Source organism: Pelophylax lessonae, assembly GCF_965119305.1.
Source record: "Pelophylax lessonae genome assembly, chromosome: 2".
NCBI classification, from domain to species: domain Eukaryota; kingdom Metazoa; phylum Chordata; class Amphibia; order Anura; family Ranidae; genus Pelophylax; species Pelophylax lessonae.
Genome location: NC_138769.1, coordinates 550750067 through 550777337, shown reverse-complemented (window position 1 = coordinate 550777337; position 27271 = coordinate 550750067). Strand labels below are relative to the sequence as shown.

Below are 27271 nucleotides of genomic sequence, written 5' to 3'. Positions count from 1 at the left end.
AAACAGTAGCTTTTTATTTTACCTGGCATTTTACTGCTCAATGTTACCACTGTGATTGTCACAAGGAATCATTTTTTAAAGTATATCAACCCTACGGACTAGTACTAGTAGAAACTATAAGAAAATCGGGCAAACATTTTCATACAAAGAATTTTCGTACGATTTTTGTATGTACACAACTTTCGACAGCCAATTACGAATTTTCGTATGAAAATTCTCGAAGGGACAAACGCCAACATTTTTCTCGTATGGGAAAAAACAAACGATTTTCGCTTAATGTGTTTATCATTTTTGTACAAAGAAAAATCCGGAAAAAAATCAGAAAAGAAAGACTGCGCATCATCAGAAACAATAAACAACAAAAAAAAAGCCTTTCTCATACGAGAATTTTCGTATGCATTTTCGTTCATTGGTTACGATTTGCTGTGAAGTAATGAGGAAAATCGGACAATCAGTCGCCCGCTTTTCTTATAGTGTGTACCCCACTTATAACTGGGATGCCATTAAAGTTCATGTGTGTGTAAAGGCAGGTTCCCAATACTTTTGACAATCTAGCGTATGATTTGGCACAGCTATCTCTCTGCTCCTGTAATAATGGAAGATTTTCATGGTCTGTTTCCAACAAACGGAATAGCTAATTATTTAATTCATTCAACAGGAACTATTGCCGTTACAATAGTCGCTTTTGAATTAGAAATGACAGCTTGGGGACATTAGAATCCTCTTGTGCTAATCTGGTTCTTTAATTGTTGTTCTTTTTACAAAAAGTTTCATTGAAATATGGCCTAGGCATTAGCCTATGGAACTAAATAGCTCCAAATGGTCTTTTCTTATTTCTAATAAAATATTGTTTTTCAATCCAGGGTTTTTTTGGCACCCAGTACTAAAATAGAATCTTGTGAAAAGGGGTTAAGCTGCTGTAAAAAAAAAAATAACTCTTGCTATTCTAGATGTAAAAATCCATGAACATATATTATGAAGTATAGGTGAAAATGTATAAAGCCAAATTACAAGGTTTCTGATGTTCAAAAAGTGCAGGCATGTCCAAAGTCTGGCCCGCAGGCCGCTACGGTCCCACAGGTAATTTGGAAAAATCTATTGTTGTGGCCCCTGTGAATCCCTGAAAGCTCCTCAGGACATCTGGGATCTCTGGATCTTTCAACACTGCATGACTGCACGTATGCCATATTAGTTCTTTTACCATTCATTTTATACATCCTCTTATATACGCTACTGTTTTGAATGACTTATACTCAAAATGATGGTCCATTCCGGCCCACTGCATCCAATTCTGTTTTTTCCTGTTACATGTAAATACACTATTGTTAACACCTACCCCCCGCCAGCTTTATATCCCTTGCTCAATATGGCCTCGGACTTAGCATGATTAGGGAGCACTAAAAAACACAAATAAATCCGGTGCTAGTATGACAGGACCAGCGCCTTCTCCATGATAATTGGCATAACACCTGGGGGTCAAGTAGCAGTTGTGTGGGAACAAAACACACCAGGAGGATGTTCAAAAGTATCAGTCACACAAGGGTTAACCACATGTAAGGGCTATATGAACCCACCAATGATGATTACTGATGGCAGCAATAATACAATAATAGTCATGAATGATGCCAATGTAGTAAATAGAACATTGAAAAGTTGTCAGGACAACCATACGACTCCACTATTGTTGAGCGAACACCTGGATGTCCGGGTTCGGCCGAACTTGAAAAAAAAGTCCGGGTTCGCGACCCGAACTTAACCCGAACTTTACCCCGATCCCGAACCCCATTGAAGTCAATGGTGACCCGAACTTTTGAGCACTAAAATGGCTCTAAAAAAAACATGGAAAGGGCTAGAGGGCTGCAAATGGCAGCAAAATCTTCTTAAGAGCATGGCAAGTGCTCTGCAAACAAATGTGGATAGGGAAATAACTTAAAATAACATAAAAATAAAAAAGAACCATCTTGATCTAGGAGGACGAGGTCCATATGGAGTAGGAGGTTGAGGTGGTGGCGGATGTGGCGGTGTAGGTGAAAGCGGCGGTGGAGGGGGACGAGGTAGCAAACACTGGTTTTTGTTTTTAATTTTATTTCTTTTTAAATTAGGGTACACCCCAAAAGAGTGAGAAAGATGAAAAATACAACAATGGCTGGGTAAGGCCGGTATACATGTCTATTCTGCACAAGGTACGGACGGTGTTTATTGAATAGCGTGGGTGTTTATTGAATAGCGAAATAGAACAACAGTATCCAAAGGGTGTATCTCACAGTAACGTATGAATAAAAAAAAAATTATTTTTCCCTTTAATTGGTGATTTTTGAAGAGCAGATTAGAACAGCAGTGTCTAAACACTGTATGTCACAGTAAAATATGAAGGAAAACATTTTTTTTTTTTTTTTAAATTCAGATTAAGCAGACACATATGCACTGAGCTTGCATTACATGGCTGCTACACGCCGCAAGCCACACGCCGCCCACCTAACAGACTGATAAAAGTTTTTTTTTTTCTCCCTCCTCCTCACTGGGCTCAGGTCAGGGCAAAAAGATTGTGCACTCCACCCCCCACACAATAAAATCAATGTAGATCACTGTCTGATTAAAGAAGATTCTCCTATTCTTTCCCTGAAAGTAATCTCCAGCCTGCCCCTACAATAATCTCCTATCTCTCCCTCATATCAGCAGCAGCAGGAACCTGACCCTACAGTAGTTAGAGCAGAGTGACGTGCGGCGCTACGTGACTCCAGCTTATATAGAGGCTGGGTCACATGCTGCACTGGCCAATCACAGCCATTCCATTAGTAGGCATGGCTGTGATGGCTTCTAAGGGCACACTAGTTAAAAGCTTGTTAATTGGCTGCCCTACAGCTGTTGAAACCGTGCCATTAAAACAGCGCCAAAACATTAAAACCACGCCAAAACATAAAATAAAATTACCGAACAACGGACTGTATCCCGAATATACAGTAAAATGTTCGGGTCCGTGTCCGGGTACGGAACACCCAAAAGTCCGGTACGATCCCGAACAATACAGTCAGTGTTCGCTCAACCCTAGTCACCACACATGCCGCTCACCACCAGCGGCTCTATAGCAGTTCAAGCCTCGTTTTGGTCCTCCTTCCCCAAGAGTCTGACGTCACGTCCGGGTCCCCTTCCCAGACGGCACTCATTGTGGGTGATTGGAGCGGCCACAGACAGCGGTCCCCCTTGCCTCCTATACTGGGCATTGTGTGATCCCTTTTCCACCCTTCCCTGTCCAGGATTGAGGCATTCCGTTATCCTCTCCTCATAGGCTGAGCAAGACACAATTGTCCACACTGCTGCATTGTTCCTGACTGGTTTTATGCCTTCACACACACACACTGGATGGTCACCAAGCTGTGAGTTTTTAATCCCTTGTTTTGGCTTCACCATTGTAGATCCAGCGGGGGTCATTGTACAAGTTGTACTGCTGTTTTATACATACATGATTTTGAATAAAACTTTTCAATGTTCTATTTACTATATTGGCATCATTCATGACTATTATTCCTGCCATCATTAGTCATCATCGGTGGGTTCATATAGCGCTTATATGTGGTTAACCCTTGTGTGACTGATTAGGGAGCACGCATGCTCCAAATTGAGATGAATACATTGTAAAATCTCAGTTAACCACTTAAGCCCCGGAAGATTTTACCCCTTCCTGACCAGGGCCTATTTTGCGATTCGGCACTGCGTGACTTTAATGGACAATTGCGCGGTCATGCGACGCTGTGCCCAAACGAATTTGACGTCCTTTTTTTCCCACAAACAGAGCTTTCTTTTGGTGATCACCTGTGCGATTTTTTGATCATGCGCTATAAACAAAAAAAGAGCGTCAATTTTGCAAAAATAACAATATTTTTCTAATTTTTTTATATGAAATTCCCCCCCAAAAAAATGTAAAAATCAAAAATTTTTTAAATTTTCGGCCAATTTGTTTTATGCTACATATGTTTGGTAAAAAAAAAATCGCAAAAAGCGTATTTTGATTGGTTTGCGCAAAAGTTATCGCGTTTACTAACAAAGGGAAAGATTTTTGTCATTTTTGTTGTTTTTTTTTAACGCGTAATGGTGGCGATCTGCGATTTTTTTTGCGGTACTGCGACATTGCGGCGGACAGATCGGACCCTTGACTGACATTTTTGACACTTTTGGGGTTACCAGTGACATTTCTACAGTAATCAGTGCTATACATATGCACTGTTACTGTAAAATTACACTGGCAGTGAAGGGGTTAACTTTTTTGAGAGGGAGGGGCTATGTGTGTCCCTAGGGACGTGATTCTAACTGTGATTGGCTGTGGCTTGAGATGTATGAACAGTGATCAACGGTTCTACATAGTAGAACCGTATGATCATCATTCATACACCGGGGAGAATGACAGGCGGCTTGTTTACATTAGCCGCCTGCCTTTCTCCCTCTCCCCCGACGATCGCCGAGTGACCGGCGGACATCGGGTCCGCCGGTCACACGCGTGGGGGGGGTCCGTGACCACTTGGGAGCGGGGGCGCGCGCTCGCTCCCTAGACCCTCACAGGCTAGCGACGTAGACCTACGTCACTCTGCCTGTGAGGGGCTGACCGCCGCAGTAAATAGTCGTGCGGCGGTCGGCAAGTGGTTAAGGGGCACGCATGCTCCAAATTGAGATGAATACATTGTAAAATCTCAGTTAATGTCAGTTGGTCTAAATCAGGTATAAACATATTTGGACACAACATGTATACTTGGTGTTATGTTCCTGTTCAGATTTTTTTTTAACTTAAAAGTTGACAGACAACCTTTATTACCAATATTTTGTAATGTACTTTACAATGTTCCTGAGATATATTTCAGCTTCCTGGATTTTCTTTTTCATCTGTCCTTCAGATATGAAAGACAGAGTGATTTAACCGTTTAGATTTGTCATCCATATGACGAAATGAAAAGTATGCAGTTTGCAATAAACTTTGCATAAAATAGTTGATTTGCATTTAATTTTAATAGTCCAAAGAATGTCAGGCAAAATGGTCAGCCCTCACACATGTTCACATTATCAAATCTGGGCCTCTTTGAAAAAATTTTGGACACCCCTGGTATATGCTATATTATTTTTTCTTTATTTGCTATTTTTTTCCCCACAAAGGTGGAGTTACCCTTTACATTAACCTCAGTGTCTGAGAAGATTCATTCCGATCTTTTCTGATGCCTTATACCTCTTTGCCTTTGCTGATTTTCTGATTTTCTTTATCCTTTTTACAATTCTAGTCAGTCTCATGATTTCCACTGTTTATTTTAACTGGCCAACCTTTGCTCATTTTTTAAATCTTGATGTTATGATGCCTGCTGAAACCGTTCTTGTTTTATGGGGTATGTTCATGCCTGTTGATTTGGTCTTCTATTCATGTTAGCAGTTGCCAGTGAGAACTTAAGGATTGCAAATTGGGAATATCATATGGCAAACCCCAACATTTAGTTGCAGGTATGCAGGGTTCAGAGGGACTGAAAGCACCTACTGGTGACAAGTTTCTACTCAACTCCAAAAGTGAATTAAAAAAAAAAACACCTCTAAAACGGAAAATTTATATCAAATACTTACTTACTTAATTTTCCTTTCCTGATGGACTCCATGGCAGCCTACGTGTGGGTTAGTCCCGCCTCCTCCTACCTCATAGGACCCTACTCCCATAAATTTCACTTTGCCCCAGAGACCATGTTCCATAAAATAGCCTCCTCCGGCAGATGGGTGGGGACTCCGGCTGCCATGGAGTCCATCAGGAAAGGAAAATTACGGTAAGTATTTGATATAAATTTTCAGTTTTCCTGACAGACTCCATGGCAGCCTACGTGTGGGAAATAACTAGCCAAACACACCAGGGTGGGCAATCTGCTATTCAAAAGAAATTTAATTTGCACCATCAACTGATAGTATCCGCAAACCAAAATCAACAGATGATAAAGAAGCTGGCTCGACACAATAATGAGCCATGAAAGTGTGAATTGAGGACCATGAGGCCGCTTTGCATACAACTTCAGGAGCCACATGACGAAACGCTGCCCAAGAAGTCGACATTCCTCTTGTAGAATGCGCTGTCACCGCCTCTGGGGGAGCCAACCTTTAGCTCTATAGGCCCATTGAATGGACTGGACAATCCAAGATGCGATCGTTCTAGACGAAGCACGCAAGCCTTTATTCTTCCCATAGAACAGGACAAACAAATAATCCGAATGGCGGAAATGAGATGTGGCTTCCAGATATAGTGGATGCCCTACATCCAGTGGATGAGTCGCAGAGTCAGAGGATTTGAATGTTGGCAAGACAATTTCCTGATTTTCATGAAAAATAGAGGATACTTTTGGATGCGAATCCAACATGGGAATCAGAACCACCCAATCCGGGAAAAAATGACAAAAAGGGTTCTTTGCATCCCAAAGCTCCTAGCTCAGAGACCCTTTTTGCTGAGGCGACTGCCACCAGGAACGCTACCATAAGAGACAATTCTTTGATGGAGAGTTGAACCAGGTTATCTTTTCTGAGGTCTGCAAAGAAATCCAGAACAAGTGGAAGATCCCACTTAGGGAATCTGGGCTTCCTTTGTGGTCTGAGCCTAGAAGCTCCTCTGAAAAATTGCCTCACTAGAGGATGCTTTGCCCAGGATGTTCCTGTGAAAGCCGAGATAGCTGACACTTGAACTCGAAGAGAACTGACTGATAAAGGCAGATCCAGGCCAGATTGTAGAAAACTCAAAATGTGTTGAACCTTTGGAGTGCCTTGCACATCCATATTTCCGGAGATATGAGACATGAACTTCTTCCATATCCTTTCGTAGACTCTATTTGTTCCAGCTCTTCTCGCATTCAACAGTGTGGAGATAGCTCCACTTGGACACCCTAATGCCTCCAGCCTTTCCTTTTCAAAAACCAGGCCATCAGGTGCAGATGGGCCGGGCAAGGGTGTAGCACCGTTCCCTGAGACAGGAGATCCTGCCTGGAAGGTAGTGGGACTGGCTCGCGAGAGCTCAGCTGTAGCAGCATCGGAAACCAGGGCCTGTTCGGCCAATATGGGGCTATCACAAGAGCCTCCACTTCTTCCGACCTGAGTCTCGTCAGGAATTGAAGGAGGACTGGAACTGGTGGGAAGGCGTAAGCCTTGTGAAACCTCCACTGCTCTGTTAGGGCATCCACCCCGAAAGCTTGTGGGCATTTGAATCTCGTGTAATACTTCTCCAACTTGAAGTTGCATGGGGAAGCGAACAGATCCACTTCTGGAAGGAACCCTAGGGATTTTAGCCACTGAAACACATGGGCATGAAGACTCCACTCGTTGTCCATGGAGACTCGTGATAGAAAATCCGCCTGGATGTTCTGTGTCCCTGGCAGAAAAACCGCAGTGAGGTTGGATAAGTATTTCTGAGCCCGGACCATTATTGGCTCGACTTCTCTCAATAAAGAGTGACTGCGAGTTCCCCCTTGACGCTTTATATACGACACTGCCGTCGTATTTTCCAGCCTCAGGAGGACAGATGTTCCTACTGTAAGGTGATGAAATGCTTGGAGAGCTCGAAACGCTGCTCGAAGCTCCAGGATGTTCGAAACTTCCCTGTGTAACCGAGGATTCCATTTGCCCTGGGCTATCTCTGTTAGGCAGTCATTGCCCCAACCTGTGTTGCTTGCGTCTGTGGTTATCGTGACCCAAGAGATGGGAAGGATAGAATGGCAATTGAGTAGATTCCTCTTCTGCAATCACCACAGGAGAATGTGCCGCATTACTGGGGAAATCCAAATCAGATGATCCATGTCGCCTGGGCACCATTGGCGAAGAAATCCTGTTTGAAAAGGACGCATCCTCCATTGAGCCCATTTCACCATAGGTGTCGTGGCCACCATAGTACCTATTATTTTGAGGCACTGTGAGACCCGGAGATGAGATGTTGACATGGCCAGCTGTACTCTGTCTCTGATAATCAGGATTTTCTCTAGAGGCAAGGAGATGGTGCCCTTGACTGTATTGAATTGAGCCCCGAGAAAGATAAGTGCCTGTGTGGGCTCCAGATGGCTCTTTTCCAAGTTTAGCAACCAGCCGAACTCGAGAAGAGTCGCCGTGACTAGATCTCTGTGAACCAGGAGTTGCTCTCGATCTTGCGACAGAAGTAGTAAGTTGTCTAAATAATGGTGAAGACGCACTCCCTTGATTCTGATCAGGGCTACCACAGCCAATAAGAGTTTTGAAAATACTCGAGGAGATGTTGTGAGCCCGAATGGGAGACATGTAAACTGAAGATGGTGTTGATCCACAGCAAACCGCAGGTATTTCTGTAACTCTGTTGCTATAGGCACATGGAAATATGCATCCTTCAAGTCTATTGACACAAGCCAATCTCCTGGCTGAACCTCCTGGCGGATTGTCAATAGTGTCTCCATTTTGAATTTTCCCTTTTTTATAAAGGAGTTTAGATGTGTGAGGTCTATGACCGGTCTCCAGGAGCCGTTCTTCTTCATTACTAAGAAGAGTGGAGAATAGAGGCCTAGAAACCTCTCTTTGGCTGGTACTGGAACTACTGCGCCTTGAAGCAGCAGCGCATCTACGTATGCCGAAAGGATTTGCCTTTCTTCTTCCGACCGTGGAAGAGCTGTGGGAAGGAACTTGAGGATAGGTGGACTGCAGAACGACCAAGTGTGTCCTGTAGAGATTGTCCTGATGACCCAAAAATCTTTTATCGAGGCTGCCCAGACATGTCGAAACCGGAGAAGGCGAGCACCGACCTGAACCGTCTGGACAGGCCCAACATCAAAAGGACTTAGCCGCTTCCCGGCTACTAGAAGAGGCTCCTTTGGAAGCCTTTTGGTTTGAAGATGGATTTTTCCTCCATGTTTTCCGGAATTCACGATCAGGTCTGTAACTTCGAGCATCCTTCGCTCTATCCGAAGATTGTCTGGACTGTGTCCTTCTCTGACCCAGCAGACGACGATCCTGCGGGAGGAACCCCGACTTATGGCCCGTGGCCCGTGAAATAGCGCTCTCCAGCTTGTTCCCGAACAAGGAAGACCCTTGGAATGGAATACGGCACCAAGCTTGCTTGGAGGAAGGATCAGCCAGCCAGGGGCGCAGCCATAGAGCCGTTTAGCTGTCACTGAAGAGAGCATTGCCCCGGGCCACCAGACGAATAATATCTGGGGAAGCCTCCCCCAGAAAAGAAGCCGCCACTCTGAGCTCATTTACTGCTGAAGCTCTGGCTACTTCTTCTGATACAGGCCTTAGATCCGAATCCACCTCTATTGTCCAGGCCTCCATGGCCTTGGATAAAGCCGCAATGGCTAGGGCTGGCTTACAAGCCATTCCAGCAGACACATAAATCTTCTTAAGGTCAGTGTTGATTCTTCTTTCCAGCCCATCTTTAAAAGAATCTGTGTCTTTGAGTGGAAGAGTGACGTGCCTCGCTAATCTCATGAGGGCGGCGTCCACTAGGGGCGCTGACTCCAGGTGCTTCACATCCTCACTCTTGAATGGGTACATCCTGGAAACTTTGGATACCAGAGAATTTTTCCTCTCTGCACATCCCCACTCATCCGAGATAATTTCACCAAGTTCACCTAAAAAGGGAAAGTTATGGCGCTCTTTCTTTAGGTGCTTGAAGTACCTTCTTTGTTTAGATGGTGACTTTACTGGGTCCTCCCACTTTAGGGCTCCCTTTACTGCCTTAACCAGGGTAGGGACCAAGGCAAAATCAAAGCCTGTGCCAGGAGTATCCGATTCGTCGTCACTATCCGAGGAGTTGAAGCCGAAAATGCTCTGCTGAGAAGGGCCGTGAGTACTGAGGCTATCCCTAACAGGGATGTCTGCCATACCAGCCGAGGGGCTACAGGTGCTGTCAACCTCCAGGTTATGTATGGATTCTTGGACCACCCGTCTAACCAGGGATTCCACCTGATGGTTATCATTCCCCCTTTCACTAGAGGCATGGGCAAAACATGCATCGCATATTGATTTGCCATCAGAAACATGTGCTGCACAACCCCAGCAAGATCTTCTATCAGGGTGTCTTTGTGCTGATGCAACCGTGGAGCCTTCCCTGTGATGTTTGGTAGAAGACTTGTGGCGACTAGTGCCAGGAGATGTGTGATGACGTTGTGACCTAGTAAGGTCCTTATCTTCGCGTGCTTTAGTTTGTTTATCAGACCTAGAAGGGCTAAGAGAGAATGGAAAAATTACCCCTACTGCCCAAAATCCGAACCGTACAGGGATAGGTAAAAATAATACCACTCTTACCTGTAGAGTAAGGGTTGGCCACTGGGGGGCGGTGAAGTATCCATACTGCTCTTAACAGGAAGACTAATAAACACAGGAATAAGGAAGTGCTGCATACACAAACTGCACACAGACATCCAGCAGGATTAAGCTTACCACTAGCAGAGAACGATCAAACACAGGGAAGCCGCCGCATATGCCCGCAGTATAATCCCAATGTGATCCACTGTGACAGCAGTTTTAAATCTGCCACCAGATGATGACGTCACCGCCCCCCGTGACAGACAGCATCCGTGCGCATGTGTGAGCCACTCCACTGCGCCGGCACCGCCCCCAGACACCCAGCGGTGACCCAGAAGCTGCGCTGGGACACAGGAAGAGCCGGGGCCGCAAGATGAAACGCACCTGCGTTCCAAAACACCGCAAGACAAAATACATATACAAAAAAATGGCTGCCATACGTTACCAAGCACGCTCCGAACCACGGTCTGACCTGGGACACGAAAACCTCCAGTGCATCGATTCGGGGTGTATTAATGGGCCTCCCGCTAGTAGCTAGGACGATTGGCCGTATTCAGCTTGCCCGCCAGTGGCCAGGCTTTATGCTTCTCCAATGCATGGGATTGCACACCCGTGTCCTACCCCGCTAGTAGCTAGGGCGTACTGGACTCTTCAGGAATTCGGCCTGGAATCGATCGTGTAAATCACCAGGAAATAGACCGAAAATCTTCATGAGGTAAGACTTGATATCCATCCAACAGGAGGAGGACAAAAAATGAACATGGTCTCTGGGGCAGAGTGAAATTTATGGGAGTAGGGTCCTATGAGGTAGGAGGAGGCGGGACTAACCCACACGTAGGCTGCCATGGAGTCTGTCAGGAAAGTTGGATATACACTGTGATTTTTTTTTTTTTCTCATTCAACAAGTGGTTTTAACAAAAAAAAAACCTTACAGATTCCCTCATCTACACAAGCAACATGGATGCAGGAATCTCCCTTGCTCTCAGAAGACACGGTGGCTCCCCCACTGTCAGAACAAACTGATCAGCGCTGCAGCAATTAACTGCAGTGGCTAATTGATTGCTGGTTTTATAGCAGGACTGTTCAGGAGAAGCCAGTCATTAGACTTTTGATACGTGTATACCCAGCTTTAATATCTTGTTATACTAATAATTCTCATAGATTCTCAGTAAATTGTTGTGATCCAAAGAAAAATATACCTGTACTTTCATTTTATATTTAAACAAAATGAATAAAAATAAAATATTTGTGATAAGTATAAGCCACCATGTAAAGGAAGCTAGATGTGAAATATAAACGTATGTATTCTCATACAATGAAGTGTCCCTTAAGCAGGTTTTTATCTTTATAAAGATATAATGAGGAAAAAATATTGGTGTTCTTTTAAACTGGGTTAAGATGGCCATAAACTAGTGGACTTTAACCACTTCAATACATGGCACTTTTATCCCCTTCCTGCCCAGGCCTATTTTCAGCTTTTAGCGCTGTCGCACTTTGAATGACAATTGCGTGGGTCATGTAACACTGTACCCAAACTACATTTTTATTATTTTGTTCACACAACTAGGGCTTTCTTTTGGTGGTATTTAACCACTTCCGGACTGCTCACTTTGCTGCTACTGCAGCAAGGTGGCAGCCCTGGGTCTAGTGACGTAGATTCCCTGCTGGCTCTGCGGCGCGCACACGCCGCCAGAGGCTGGCTCCCGCTTTGTTTAGACACAGCGGGAGTTGGGCCAGGGGAGGAGAGACAGTGATCACCGTCTCTCTTCCCCGATCGTCGGGGAAAGACTGAGAAAATCCGCTCGCTTGTGTAAACAAAGCGGGCGGATCTTTTCTGTGACAGGCAGGGACAGATCACAGGATTCAGCATAACAGTGCATATTTTTAGCACTGATTACTGTAGTAATGTCACTGGTCCCCCCAAAAGTGTCAAAAATGTCAGTTAGGGGTCCGATCTGTCCGCCGCAATGTAGCAGTGCCGCAAAAAAATCGCAAATCGCCGCCATTACTAGTAAAAACAAAAAAAACAATAAAAATGACAAATCTTTCCCGTAGTTAGTAACTTTTGCTCAAATCAATCAAAATAGGTTTTTTTGCAAATTTTTTTACCAAAAATATGTAGCAGAAAACAAATTGGCCTAAAATGTTAAAAAATGTAGATTTGTAAATTTTTTTGGGGGAATGTTATATATCAGAATGTGAAAATATTGATTTTTTTTCAAAATTGTCGCTCTTTTTTTCAAAAATTAAAAATCACACAGGTGACCAAATACCACCAAAAGAAAGCTCTATTTGTGGGGAAAAAAAGGATGTAAATTTTATTTGGGTACAGCATCGCACGACCGCGCAATCGTCCATTAAAGTATCGCAGTGCTGAATTGCAAAATATGGCCTGGTCAGGAAGGGGGTAAAATCTTCCAGTCTTAAAGTGGTTAAAAATACGCTCAATGAGAATTTTTTTGTCAAAGACATGTAGCTAAATACATTTTGACCTAAATATATGACAAAAATTTAATATATTGGATATTTTTTAACTGTCAAAGTAAAAAATGTCAATTTTTCACAAAATTTACGCTATTTTTTATTAATATCGCAAAAAATAAAAAGCGCAGAGGTGATCAAATACCACCAAAAGAAAGCTCTGTTTGTGGAAAAAAAAGGACATAAATTTAATTTGGGTACAGCGTTGCATGACCACGCAATTGTCAGTTACATTTGTGCAGTGCCAAGTTGAAAAAAGTGGCCTGGTCATTAAGCAGGAAAATCCTCCGGTCTTAAAGTGGTTAATCACCACTGAGTTTTTTTTATTTTTTGCTAAATAAATACAAAAGTCTGAAAATTTTGAAGAAAAAAAAAACGGAATTTTTGTAAAATCTTACCTGTAAAATTCCTTTCTCTGAGTCCTCCGACAGTCGCCGCCTCTTCATATTCGTCACATATGGGGTATTAGACTTTGCTCCGAAGGAGTAGCTAGGCAACAGAATATGTTAACAATAAAGCTTTAACATATCCCACCCTCAAGGGGTGGTCCCCTCAGTCAATACCCTCCTACTTCCTGCAACCATATCTCAGTTTTAGTGGAATAGCAGTAGAGTATACATTCAAACCCCAAAAGAGGGGCGGGGGCGGCGACTGTCGGAGGACTCAGAGAAAGGAATTTTACAGGTAAGATTTTACAAAAATTCCGTTTTCTCTTACGTCCTCCGACAGTCGCCGCCTCTTCATATTCGTCACATATGGGGACGTCCCAAAGCAGTGCAAACATGAGGGGTGGGAAACGCATCCGCGCCGAAAGGCAACGCAGTCTCCACATCAAAGAAAGGAACCTTACCAAAGGAAGGAAACCAGCTGGGCAACAGCAAAAATAAGTGCTCAACAGGAGCAACAACCCAGGAAAAGACAAAAAAACCAGGGGATACAAAAAACTATCCCAACAGCCAGGAGTCCCCAACAAGGGACCCTATGGAACAGCCGCACTAAGAACCTTGCGGCCAAAGGAAGCATCCGCCGATGCCTGAACATCTACTTTGTAGAATTTTGTGAAAGTGTGCACGGTCGACCAAGTCGCCGCCTTACACACCTGGGCTATAGAAGCCCCATGACGGCAGGCCCAAGACGTACTCAGAGATCTAGTAGAGTGCGCCTTCACAGGTACAGGGGGAACCTTCCCCTGCAAAGCATAGGCCTGTTCAATGGTCTGCCTGATCCATTTGGCGATGGTAGAGGCCGAAGCCGCCATGCCCTTCCGAGGACCCTCTGGAAGAACAAACAAGGAGTCCGTCCTACGAAAAGACTCAGTCGATTTAAGGTAAACCCTTATCGCCCGAACAACATCCAGAGAGTGCAATCTCACCTCCTTTGGATGTTTAGGCTTCGTGCACAACGAAGGCAAAACAATATCCTCATTAAGATGGAATTCCGAAACTCGTTTCGGCAGAAAAGAAGGATTAGGTCGCAAGACCACCTTATCCAAATGAACAACCAGGTACGGAGACTTGCAGGACAAAGCCGCCAGTTCCGACACTCTGCGAGCCGAAGTGATCGCCACCAAAAAGGCGACCTTTTTGGACAACATAGACAACGAGATCTCCCTGATCTGTTCAAAAGGAGCACGTTGTAACACAGATAGAACGAGATTCAAGTCCCAAGGGGGCAAAGGATCCCTCCTAGGAGGAACCAGATGCCGCACACCCTGAATAAAAGTGCCAACCAAGGAGTTGGAAGCCACGGGACGTTGAAACAGAACGGCCAGCGCAGACACCTGACCCTTTATCGTAGCCAGCGCCAAACGCTGATCGACACCCGTCTGAAGGAAAGACAGCACACGGGAAACCGAGTACGTGCGGGGTGAAAACCCCCTGGACTCACACCAGGCAAAATAGGCCTTCCAAGTACGGTAATAAACCTTCCCCGAGGAAGACTTCCTCGCGTTGATCAAAGTATGAACGACCTCTGGAGAGAGACCCTTCTCCTTCAGGACCTCGGTCTCAACAGCCAGGCCGTCAAAGCCAGCGACTGTAAAGCAGGATGGTAAATCGGTCCTTGAGACAGTAGATCGTCTCGAAGAGGCAGACGCCAAGGGGCGTCGACCGCCAGATTCACGAGGTCTGCGTACCAGGACCGGCGAGGCCAGTCCGGTGCCACAAGAATCACCGTGCTGCGTTCCGAGTGTAACCTGCGAAGGAACCTGGACAGCAACTGAATCGGTGGAAACGCGTACATCAGCCTGTACTGATGCCACGGGGCCACTAACGCGTCCGACGCGTCTGCCCGAGGGTCGCGCGTCCTTGCCACGAACCTCTTCACCTTGTAGTTGAGACGAGACGCGAACAGGTCCACATCTGGAAGACCCCACTTCGCGCACAACATCTGGAAGACAGCCGGGTGGAGAGACCATTCCCCCTGATCCAGGGTCTGGCGACTCAGATAGTCCGCCTGCCAGTTCTCCACTCCCGGAATGTGAACCGCCGTTATCGCCGGGACATGAGACTCGGCCCAAGACAGAATGTCGGCCACTTCTCGAGCCGCTCGGGCACTCCTGGTGCCCCCTTGGTGGTTGATGTAGGCCACCGCCGTGGCATTGTCCGTCTGCACCCGAACCGGGCAGCCCTGCAGCCGGTCCGTCCAGCGATGAAGACAGAGCCTTATCGCACGCAATTCCAGAATGTTGATCGGGAGGGAAGACTCCCCCTCCGACCAGGTCCCCTGGGCGGACAGAACGCCCAGAACACCACCCCAGCCCGACAGGCTGGCATCCGTGGTGACTATCGTCCACGAGATCGGACGAAACGACTTGCCCCCGGACACCAACGGGGACTGGAGCCACCACAGAAGGTTTTCCCTGGTGCGATGACTCAACGAGATCTGAAGATCCAGAGATTGAGGTCGCCCGTCCCACTTGGACAGGATCTCCGCTTGGAGACCCCGCGTGTGAAACTGCGCGAAAGGAATCGCCTCGAAGGCCGAGACCATCAATCCCAGACATCTCATACACGTCCGCAGAGACGAGTGTGGAACGTCCCTGAGGGACCTGACTTCCTCCTGAAGAGTCCCGAGTTTGTCTTCCGGCAGGAAGACCTTCGCCTGCACCGAGTCCAGTATCATTCCCAGATAGGGGAGACGAACCGACGGACTCAGTGTCGACTTTGGAACATTTATCGTCCAACCAAACTCCTGCAGAGTTTGCATTGTGACAGACAGGTCCTTCTCCAGACCCTGTCTGGTCGCAGACCGAACCAGAATGTCGTCCAGATACCCCAGGACAGAAATGCCCTGGGCCCTCAATAATGCCAGAACCGGTGCAAGCACCTTGGTGAAGACCCGCGGAGCCGAGGCGAGACCAAAGGGCAACGCCACGAACTGGTAGTGATCCTCCGCAATGGCAAATCGAAGGTATCTCTGATGACCCACGAATATGGGGATGTGAAGGTACGCATCCTTCAAATCGATGGAGGCCATGAATTCCCCCGGAACCAGGGCAGCCACCACCGAGCGCAGGGATTCCATGCGGAACTTGCGAACCCGCACAGAACGGTTCAGAGCCTTCAAGTCCAGAATCGGACGAACCTTGCCCTCCTTCCTGGGCACGGTGAACAGATTGGAATAAAACCCCCGAAATCTGTCCCGATGAGGCACTGGAACCACCACTCCCTGAGCCCTCAGGTCCCGCACCGCCAGGTGCAGATCCCGCAGGCGCTCTGGAGACAGTTGAAGATTTGAGGGAAAAAATCTGCTCTCCGGCCGAGAGAGAAACTCGATCTTGTAACCAGATCGAACGATTTCCAGAACCCATCTGTCCCGCACACGGGCCAACCAGGGCTGAAGAAAACCGAGCAAGCGTCCCCCCACCCCAAAACTGGATGAGGGCGCCCCTTCAGGCCGAACTGTTATGGGCAGCAGGTCCGGATTGGCCGGACTTCTGTTTCCCAGACCAGGGCTTCTTCTGAGAGCCTTGGCCTTTGAACGGTTTGCCCTTGTAGTGCGGCCGAAAGGCACGAAAGGACCCCTGAGGGGGCCGAAAATTTGCATGCTTCTTCCCAGAAGCCCCCTTAGCCTTGGGGAAATGGGGCAAGAGAGTGCTCTTACCCCCGGTGATCCCCTTAATCAACACATCCAGGGACTCCCCAAAAAGGCGAGACCCATCATAAGGTAGATTGGCTAAGGTCTTACGTGAAGATTGGTCCACCGACCAACATTTCAACCAAACCAGGCGGCGAGACAACACCGCCACGCTGTGCACACGTGCAGCTAACGGAATCAGGTCCAGGTCCGCATCACACAGATACATGACACCCTGGTGGATCTGATCCACCATATCCAGGGTCGCCGCCGAGGCCGAATCGGCCACTAGGACGCGCCTAAGCATCTGCGTCCAACTTGCGATCGCCTGGGCCGCCATGAGAGAAGCAAACAGAGCCTTAAGCATAGAGCCCGTAACAGAATAAGTATGACGGGCAAGAGACTCCAGTCTCCTATCCGTGGCATCACGGAAAACAGGGGAACCCTCTGCAGGAATCGCAGTGGCTTTATTCAAAACCGCAATTGCATGATCCACTGGCGGAGGCACACACCACCGTTCATCAGTGGCAGGCGAGAAAGGATAACGCAGCTTGAATTTACTTGGTACCGCAAAAGGCTTGCGCAGATCGCGCCATTGATCCTTAACAGCGCGCTGAAAATCAGCATTGCAGGGAAAAACCTGCGGCGTCCTGCGTTTTCTCTGCGTCCCATAAGCCGCCAAAGCAGCGGGGGGACACACTTCGTCCTGCAAACGTAGCGTCTGCTTAATGGAAGCAATCAACTCATCCATGATTGCAAGCTCTTCAGGCGAGCCAGGGGGAGAATTATCAACCCCCTCAACTTCAGCCTCTACCTCAGACCCCACTAGATCAAGAGAGGAGCGGGACCCCGATAGGGGGGTCCCTGCCAGAACAGCCCCATCACCTTCACCCTCAGAATCAGAGGACAGAGCAACTCTGGGCCGTTTAGTAGATTGAGCAGCCACCAGCATTTGCACCTGGGCAGCAAGGCCAGCCACAATAGTGGCTAAATCCCCCCCTGGGGGGGAAACAGCGGTCCCCTGGCTTTCCACCAATACTGTAGGAAACTTGCCCTCCTGAGAATCCATTGCCCCTGTAATGCCAGACAACCAAGGGTTAACTGCCCCCTTTTAGCAAGCGCGGCAAGCGCAGCCCACCGCACCACACTCAGGCACAATGAGACCCCCACAGGGAATATACAAACTGAGTACAGGCAATGGATAACAAGAACAGAAGGATAAAACCTGAGGAGACCCCGCTGCTGCTGCTGCCTCGATCGGTGTTCCAGGAGAGAGGAAGTGATGCTGCCAGGGCGCTCTATGTAAGCCTATGGAGGCTACAAGAAAATGGCCGCCGTGCATGTAAACCATGCGGCCGGAGCGGGCGCCGGTAAAATGGCGTCGTTTGGCGCCGAAAACGCCGCTCCACAGTGCATAAAAAAACACACACAGTACATCCCAATATAAGGATACATGTTAGATCGCCGCAGCGATCGCTGTATATGCCCAAACATGCCAAGAAAAAACATGCCCCACAGCACACAGCTCCTCACACTGCCCAGCCTGACACACACAGTGTCATACAGCTCCCCCCCCCCCCCCTTGCAGCCCACAGCATGCAGCCGAGAGATAGGGAGACAAGCAGTGTGATTAAAGGCAGGTTACACAGTCCCAGACTGAGACCCCCCCAGACAGACAGGTCCCCACATAAATACACTTACCTCACATGGCGTGGGGAACCCGCACAGGCGAACAAGCCGCTGCACATGAGGCAGGGAGAGTCGCAATTCAAGACGCACAAAATGGAGGTTAAGAAACCGCACAGCGTCCGGTGAGGTAGCCACCTCACCAATCATCCCTGCACCGAACAGGGATGGGTCGTTCACTGTGCCAGGAGCGTTACCTGGCTGAACGCTCGATGGCAGACTGGGAAGCCACTGACCCACGACCTGCGACCAGGGGGATCAGCCCGAGACCCAGTCCGCATGATCCTCTTCGTCCGAAGAACTAACTAATGCTGACAAAAATAACAGCTAAGTAAAGGTAGAGAGAAAACTCAAACAAAATATTAAAAAGAAGAAAGAGTCTGGGACAAAAAGTCCCAGCACAGAGAGAGCCAGCCACTCCTGACAAGCTAGACATTAAAACTGAGATATGGTTGCAGGAAGTAGGAGGGTATTGACTGAGGGGACCACCCCTTGAGGGTGGGATATGTTAAAGCTTTATTGTTAACATATTCTGTTGCCTAGCTACTCCTTCGGAGCAAAGTCTAATACCCCATATGTGACGAATATGAAGAGGCGGCGACTGTCGGAGGACGTAAGAGAAAATATGTTTTTTCTTTGTTTCTGTTATAATTTGCAAATAAATAAATGTTCTTCATAAATTTATTTTTCCTGGTTCTTCCCAAGGGTGGGATGGCATTTTACATTGTTATAAATACTCCATGATTATTTGTTATCTATTTCCAATAGGATTTATGGGTTTGTTTTGTACGGGGATATTATACAATTTAGTGTAATAGTTATGAAAGAGATCTGCTATTTTGTCAGTGTCATGGATGGGTTTACCTGCTGTATTATGAATACAGTGAATGTTCCCTGCAATTGTTTGGAATCCATTAAATGTTTGAGTGTTGTTCTACATTCTATTAGCTCTTGTTCTGTTTTTTTGTGCTAGAGATTGTTTATGTAGCGAATCAAGGTTTGCTATTTTCAGTAGAAGGTCATTGATGGATTTTTATTTTTCTCTTCTTTTCCTTGCTCCCCATTTAATTAAATCCCCTCTTATCACACTTTTGTGAGCTTCCCATATGGTCATCATGGGTGAAACATTAGTAGTATTATTTGTCTGGAAGTATTCCAAGAGTGAATTTTGAATCTGGGTTTGGATAGCAGGGTCTATTAGAAGTGAGGCATTTAATCTCCAGTTACATTTTTTTGTGTGGTTTTTAGTGTTTCTAAGTGATATAGAGATTGGGGCATGATCCGAGAAAGAGAATAATCCTATTTCGGCTCTGTCAAGCTCAGGTAAGTCTCTCTGAGTGATGAAGAAATAATCAATTCTGGTGTAGCGTTTATGTGGTGCAGAATAGAATGTGAAGTCTTTTTGTGTTGGGTGTTTTACTCCCCACGTGTCAATCAAAGTGAGAGATTTTAGAAGGACTTTTATTTTTTTTAAAGATTTTAAAAGCTATGCAGGTTTTACCTGACAAAGCATCCTGGATTGGATTTAGCGGGATGTTGAAATCTCCTCCCAAAAGTATGCATCCATTGGCGAAACCTTTTAAGTACATCTATTATATGTTGGCAAAAAGTGGTATGTGCTGTATTTGGAAAGTAAACGTTCGCCAACGTTACCAGTTTATCGTTCATGTTTCCTTTAAGGAATAGGTTTCTGCCTTCTGGTTCAATGAGTTTGTGTTCCACCGAGAAGGATGCATTTTTACTTAAGAGAATTGTCACCTCTTTTGTTTTATCATGTGGGCTTGTGGCATAGAATGCCTTAATAAAATAATGGTTAGTTCGTTTTGGTATTCCTGATCCCTTAAAGTGAGTTTCTTGGAAGTATATATAATATTTTTTTTATTCAAATAGTAATTTACTCCTTTTTTCGGGGGTATTAAGGCCATTTACATTGTGTGATGTAATAGTAGGGGTTTTCTTTAATACTGAGTATGCCATTTTCCTCTTCTTTTCCTGTTTTCTTTTCTCCAATTCAAGTGTTCTCTTACCAGTGGCGGAACAAAAAACAAAAACAAAAAAAACAAGCAAAAAAAAAAGGGGAGGGGGAAAGAGAGGTGCGGGGATGTTCTTCATAAATTTAAGCCAAAATGTTACTTTGGTGAAAATAACCCAAATCAGTGTATATTATTTAGTCTATAGGAAAGTTGTAGAGTCCAAAAACTATGGTATATGTCTGAAAAGTGATCAGTCCTGATGTACTATCTCATTTCATCATTTCATGAGGCCCTAAAATGCCTGGACAGTACAAACACCCCCCAAAATGACTCCTTTTTGGAAAGTAGACAGTCCAAGGTATTTAGTAAGAGGCACGGCGGGTTTTTTGAAGTTGTAATTTGTTGTCATAATATTTTGGAAAATAATTAAATTTAAAGAAAAGTCACATTTTTTTTTTTTTTTTACATTCTGTCAGCAGTGCAGTACAGCATCATCATATAACTGGTGTGGTGGTGATCAGGGACACTGACTGGTGACAATACAAAAAAAAATGTTTTTTTACACATTACGATTGCTTATAGCAGTGGATTACATTGCTATAAGCAAGCATTTCATCATTTTTATGATAAATGTTGATTTTGGAGTGAATGGACTTTCCTGAATGATAAATGTTGATTTTGGAGTGAATGGATTTTCCTGAATGAAAACCACATTCACCGTTCGAACTTTGTTTGAGAAAAAGTAACCATCCTGCTCACTGCGTGTTGAAAACAAACGATTTGACCCCGCTAACAATTAGAAAATCAAACAAACATTCTTAAAATTTAAAACCAAATTCTACTAACGCATGGCCAGCTTTAGTTACTAATCTTAAACAATTCCCATAGGCTTTGTACACACAAGTAATGCATACCCTTCACCTCGTGACAAGCAACTAAAGGGAAGGGGAACTGAATTCATTTTAAAGCAATGAGAAAATCATTTTTGCAGGTACGACTGGATGATGGAAGTCATCAGATCTTTACCTCATTCAATAAGCTATGGGAAAATTCCCTTGCAAAGTGAACAGCCTATTTGCCTTTAGTAAATCAACCCCAATGCATATAACACTTCTGTGTCACTTTTCTGCCACTGCAATTCTACGCAATAAACCACATATATACATGATCCTCTCAGGACTTTGAAACATATAGAAATCTTAAATACTGTGCTGTTTTCAGATGACTTTCATTCATGGGTTCATATTATGCTTTTATAGTATACAGTGGCAGTAAATATATAACTTTAAGGACATTGTGTTGTGGTGTGCTATCATGCAAAATATACTGAAGGCATGTTTTTTGTGTGATCTGGAGCATTGCAAGCTCATTCAACCTGAATGCTCTGCCCTAATGTAACTCACCAGACCACAACAGTGTGGATGGGCCTGTGAATATTTATTATATGGCTGCTTTCACCCACAATGCATGCTAACGTGCTGCATATGTTCATTGTCATTATATTGATCGGCACTACAAAGCGTGCATGTGCTCTTGCATGCGTTACTGTGAGCTATGTTACCCAAAAGACGTGGAGGCACCTTTTGTGTTGTGTTTAGTCCGATTAAATGAAAAAAAGTGAATGGGCTGCTTTATCACAACGCACACCAACACACACAAAAAAAAAGAAAAGCATAGTAACACACTTTAGGTGTTAATTACACCTTCTGCCACCTTAGCTGCTTTCTATTATTAAATAGATCCTTAGAACATTTGAGGATCTTGGCACTGAAGTGAGTCAGCCTGGTTTAAAATAAAATGGAATAAAGCTCTAGAAGATAGAAATACAAATTGTGATAGTTACAGATGTTCTAAGGTCTCCCCCAGGAATGAGCTAGCTATGAATAAATGGCAAGCTTATGGGAGCTTTATTAGAGAATACGCCAGTGGTGGTTAACTTTCTTGATAAGGGGCCTCAAGTGTGGCCCTCGACATCGCAAAAGGGTGATGTCAAGTGAATATTCATTATCAGAGACATCAGACGTACAACAGGTTATAGTCAAAGACTATGGGCATGATACAGAAGATGGTCAGAGATTGCAAACATGATACAAGAGATGGTCAGAGACTGCAGACAAAATGCAAGAGATGGTCAAAGACTGCAAACATGATACAAGAGATGGTCAGAGACTGCAAACATGATACAAGAGATGGTCAGAGACTGCAGACATGACACAAGAGATGGTCAGAGACTGCAGACATGATACAAGAGATGTCAGAGATTGCAGACATGATACAAGAGATGGTTAGAGCCTACAGATATGATACAAGGTATGGTCAGAGACTGCAAACATGATACAAGAGATGGTCAGAGATTGCAGACCTGATACAACAGATGGTCAGAGTTTGTGGACATATTGCAAGGGATGGTCAGACACTGTGGACATAATATAGGAGATGGTAAGAGACTGTGGACATGCTGCAGGAGACTGTAAGAGACTGTGAACATGCTATAGGATTTTTGGAGACTGGGGACATGCTTCAGAAGATACAGTATATTACACAAGGCTGCTAGAAATCAGCATTGTTACAGGGCAACAGGGACACAGATTAGTGTCTGCAGGGGTCCTTTTTGTAAGACCTTTAGGTTGGGGACCAGAGAAAAATACTTTCTTGGCACTTTATACAGTCAGTCAGTCTTTTTACTTGCTTGTTTTATATTCATACATATGTTTTACACTGTACTATTTGAATGTTAGTACAGTTAAATTTGTAGGAATGTGTCTGGATGGTTGAAATACATTGTTAAGTTCTTTACCGACCATCCTGTATGTATATAGACTGATCTTATGTACCCATTTGGGAAGCCTTGTATTGAGTATAAGCAAACATTTCATATTCACTGGTTGTTCAGGCAGTCTCTATACTGTATGTATTTGGCAAAATTTTCTACCAGTATTCCGGAATTTAGTTTACATTAACAGCCAGGCCTAACCCCTGGACCTGCGTGAAGTATTCTTAAGGGGTACAGACTTGTTTACATTCAGTGACAGCTATCAATCCCATCACTGGTCACATATAAACGAAAATATTGTGAAATTGTAAATTGTACTAATTGTAAATCAGTTAGTCTGTAATCTGGAGATACAGTATGTATTATGTAACAAGTAAGTAAAACATAGTTGAGTCGGACAGATTATATAAAGTAGTGGATCTTCACCAGCGACTTCATTAAGAAACCGATATGTAGAGAAAAGCGCAATGTGGGGCCAATAGCGGGATTTTAATGGTACCGTCCTATGACTAATAGTACTACATAGAAAAATGAAAGTTTTCTTTCTTTATGTAAATGGTTTTTAATTAAATATTTGTAATAAAGAATGTTCTACTTTTATAAAAACAAGATTAATTTTTCTATGTAGTGCTATTAGTCATAGGATGGTACCATTAAAATCCCGCTATTGGCCCCACATTGCGCTTTTCTCTCCATATCTATTTCTGGGATGTAGGTACCTAATAAGATTGCCTTTAACATGGTCGGGTCTGAGCCTATTCAATTTTCATTAAGAAACCACAATCATACTCATTTACAATTAAGTTAATAGTATAAAATTATTAGAATCAAATAACTTAGTTTTATATTATATTGTTTATCTGTGATAGCAAAAGCACCAGCTGATCTGTGGACTGTCAATGGTACTAAAACTGGTAACTGAGCAACACCAATATAAGGAATATATATTGACCCACACCTACTCATGCTTTATTGTTACATCCCACCATAATATCAGATATTGTTAATGATTTTGTTTTCTAAATACTATTTTAAAATTATGTTTATCTGAGATAGCAAATTATCACAAGCGGATTTGTAGACTCTCAACGTTACACAAACTGGTAACTGAGCAATAACAATATAAAGAATATATATTGACCCACACATACTCACATTTTTTCGTTAAATCCCACTATACTATCATATATTATTATTGGTTTAATTTTCAAATGACTCTTTTAAATGATGTCGATCTGCGGTAGCAAACTGTCACAAGCTGATTTCTGGACTAATAATGATACACAAACCAGTAACTGAGCAACATATATTGACACACATTCCCACGCTTTATTGTAAAAGCCCACTGTAATATCACATATTGTTACAATCAAGTCATGTACTATAGAACTTATCACAGCTGACAGTTTAGGTGGAAGGTCAGAGAGCTTGTAAAGGGTGACCAGTGACCTGGACCAACAACTAAGAGCAAAGGGTTCTCCTTTGGGGATGAAGAGAAAGTGATAAAACCATTTCTACTACATAGAAAAAGATGTTCCAATTAAAAAAAAAAAAAAAATTTATTTCTATAATATTCTAATTCCTTATTCAAACCAGCATACTGCTTTGAAGCTTGGCATAAATAAAGGAAAGTACACAATAGAATAGGAGTATTTATGAGATCTCCAGCCACGCAGCCAGCAGATAGTTCCAGGCGGTGTGTTATCATGTCTGTCTAATCACTCCCCCCATTAAAATCAAGACGAGACTGAATTTAGAGTGCAGCTGTCTTCTGTACAGACTAGAGCAGAAAGGCAGAATGTTCTACAGAATGTAACGAAAGAAAGAATGTCTTATGTTAAGTCAACTTTACCTGCACAGAGCTTCAGGTGAGAATGGAATTTGGAGGCAGACCATTAAAACACCTAATTCATCCCTTCAGGAGTATTTCTCCTTCCCTTTCGTCTAGGACTCTCCTTCCATCAGCCTCCTCTTTCAGCTGGAAGTTTCTTTCAGTGCCTGCTTATGGTTTTGATTATAACTATGCACACCCGCGTCATGCCTTTTTAATGTCTTTAGTTTCCTCTCTCTAAAAACAGTCTTTTTTTCTGGCTACCAATCCCAGCACTTCCTGTTGGTCTTTTTTTTTTTTTTGTTAAATACAGGATGCAACACATGACACAGTTCCCTTTTCAGAAATCCAGCCACTGATGTGAAAGCTCAAAGTAAATGGAATAATGAAAAGTGACAGAGGTCCTGAAGCTGCCATTTATCCCCACAATGCTCAGTTTCAAGAGAGATCTGCATTACAAGTGGCATGCATGCGGCTTTGGTTAGTATACTCTGAGATTTATCATATTTCAGAAGTTCACCAAAGGCTTTGCAAAACACAGATGAGATGTATCACACTTCAATTCCACTGTCACTTTACCGGCTGATGCAGAAGAAAACTACATTTAGGGATAAGATAGGGATAAGACACAGAGGCATGTTTAACGACGCAGTTAAGAAAACAGACTTTTTTTTTTACAGCAAAATTATTTTGTGTGATTGCAGTAAATTATAAAACAATAGCTGCAAAATTAATCTTGTGAGATTTAGCACACAGTAATATGCTTTCAGTGGGAAAATATTACATAGCAAGTCCATAAATTTGCAATTAACTTTCTTGCACATTCTAGCCAATGGAGGTGATTAATTACGCTAGGCAATGCAACTAAATCACTCCATAGTGAGATTAGGCGTTGTGTCCAAGCAAATAAAAATCCTCCTTGCATTTATATAAAGAACAAGTACAAAATGTAAAAAATGAGCATCCAAAATTGAGACATCCAAAGAACTGTGTTATTGGCCAAATCACCAGGTAGAAATAAAGCAAAAAAAAAAAAAAAGCCTTAGGGCCTGAAGGGAAATGTTTCCCTATGGGATATTTCACACCACTGCGCTATGGGAGCGGTGCGTTTTGAAAAGTCCTGCATGCTGCATTTTTGGTGCACACCAAAAACGCAGTTTCACATTGAAATAAATTGAAATTTCTGTAAAAACGCACCCGCGATTTGCATTTTTGGTGCGTTTTTTAGTCACATGTCCATTTTTCACAGGTGCAGGAGGCCCAGAAATGCACAGTAAACACATCTGAAACACAGCAAAATTGTGGTAAAAACTAGAAAGCAGAGTGAAAGGGGCCTTAAAAAGGAATGCAGGCATCATATTTAGGGATTGGTAAACGGCAGAATATTAAAGCTGAGGCAAAAGCTTTAGTAGCACTACTTACCTATAATGAAGTATGTATCATGATGTACAGGGTGCTGGATTCTGTAAAGAAAATTCCCTACAGGGCTGCCCCGTCCTCTTTCTGCTGATGATCTTCCGTTGCGGTAGGGGTTACCAGCTTCGAATCTCCGGGCTCAGCTGCACTAAAGGTGATATAAAAGGAACACAACCCCTCCTGCCCTCTTCTCCTTTGAGAAACATTGTCACTGATCACATTGCCTGAAACATGACCTGTGAATGGGAAAGAGAATCCTTTGAGTGAACAGACTATGTGCCATTCACAGATTACGTTGCAGGCAATGTAATCGGTGAAAGACCTTATCTCAATAGAGGAGAGGACAGGAGGTAATGTGTCTCTGCTGGGGCACCTTTAGCGCAGTTAAGCCTAGAAAACCAAAACGGTTAACCCCCACAGCGCCCAAACTTCTGCAACAGGAAGAGGACAGGGCAGCCCTGAAGTGAAGTTTTCTAGAGAATGCAGCAGCCTGCACATCGTGGGACATTTTTCATTACAGGTAATGTAAGTAATGTACATACAAGTACAGTCGGTCCCCGGGTTACAAACAAGATAGGGACTGTAAGTTTGTTCTTTAGAGCCGGTTCACACTGAGGCGATCCGACTTCGAGGGGCGACCTGTGAAGTCGCATGCACCGCTGTGCACCGCGACTTCAGCGCGACTTGCAGGGACTTCACATAATGGAAGTCTATGCAAGTCGCTCCCAGGTCGCCCCAAAGTAGTACAGGACCCTTTTTCTAAGTCGGAGCGAC

At 44.3% G+C, this 27271-nt stretch overlaps 1 protein-coding gene across 1 annotated transcript in view; it reads right to left on the bottom strand.

Moving 5' to 3' along the window:
• ACVRL1 (activin A receptor like type 1) overlaps nt 1-25362 on the bottom strand; it is a 178713-nt gene extending 153351 nt beyond the window's left edge. Inside the window, exon 1 of the mRNA XM_082245497.1 lies at nt 25103-25362. The gene's annotated coding sequence lies outside the window, so the exon portion shown is untranslated. The remainder of the gene's footprint in view (nt 1-25102) is intronic.
• Between the last annotated feature and the right edge of the window lie 1909 nt (nt 25363-27271).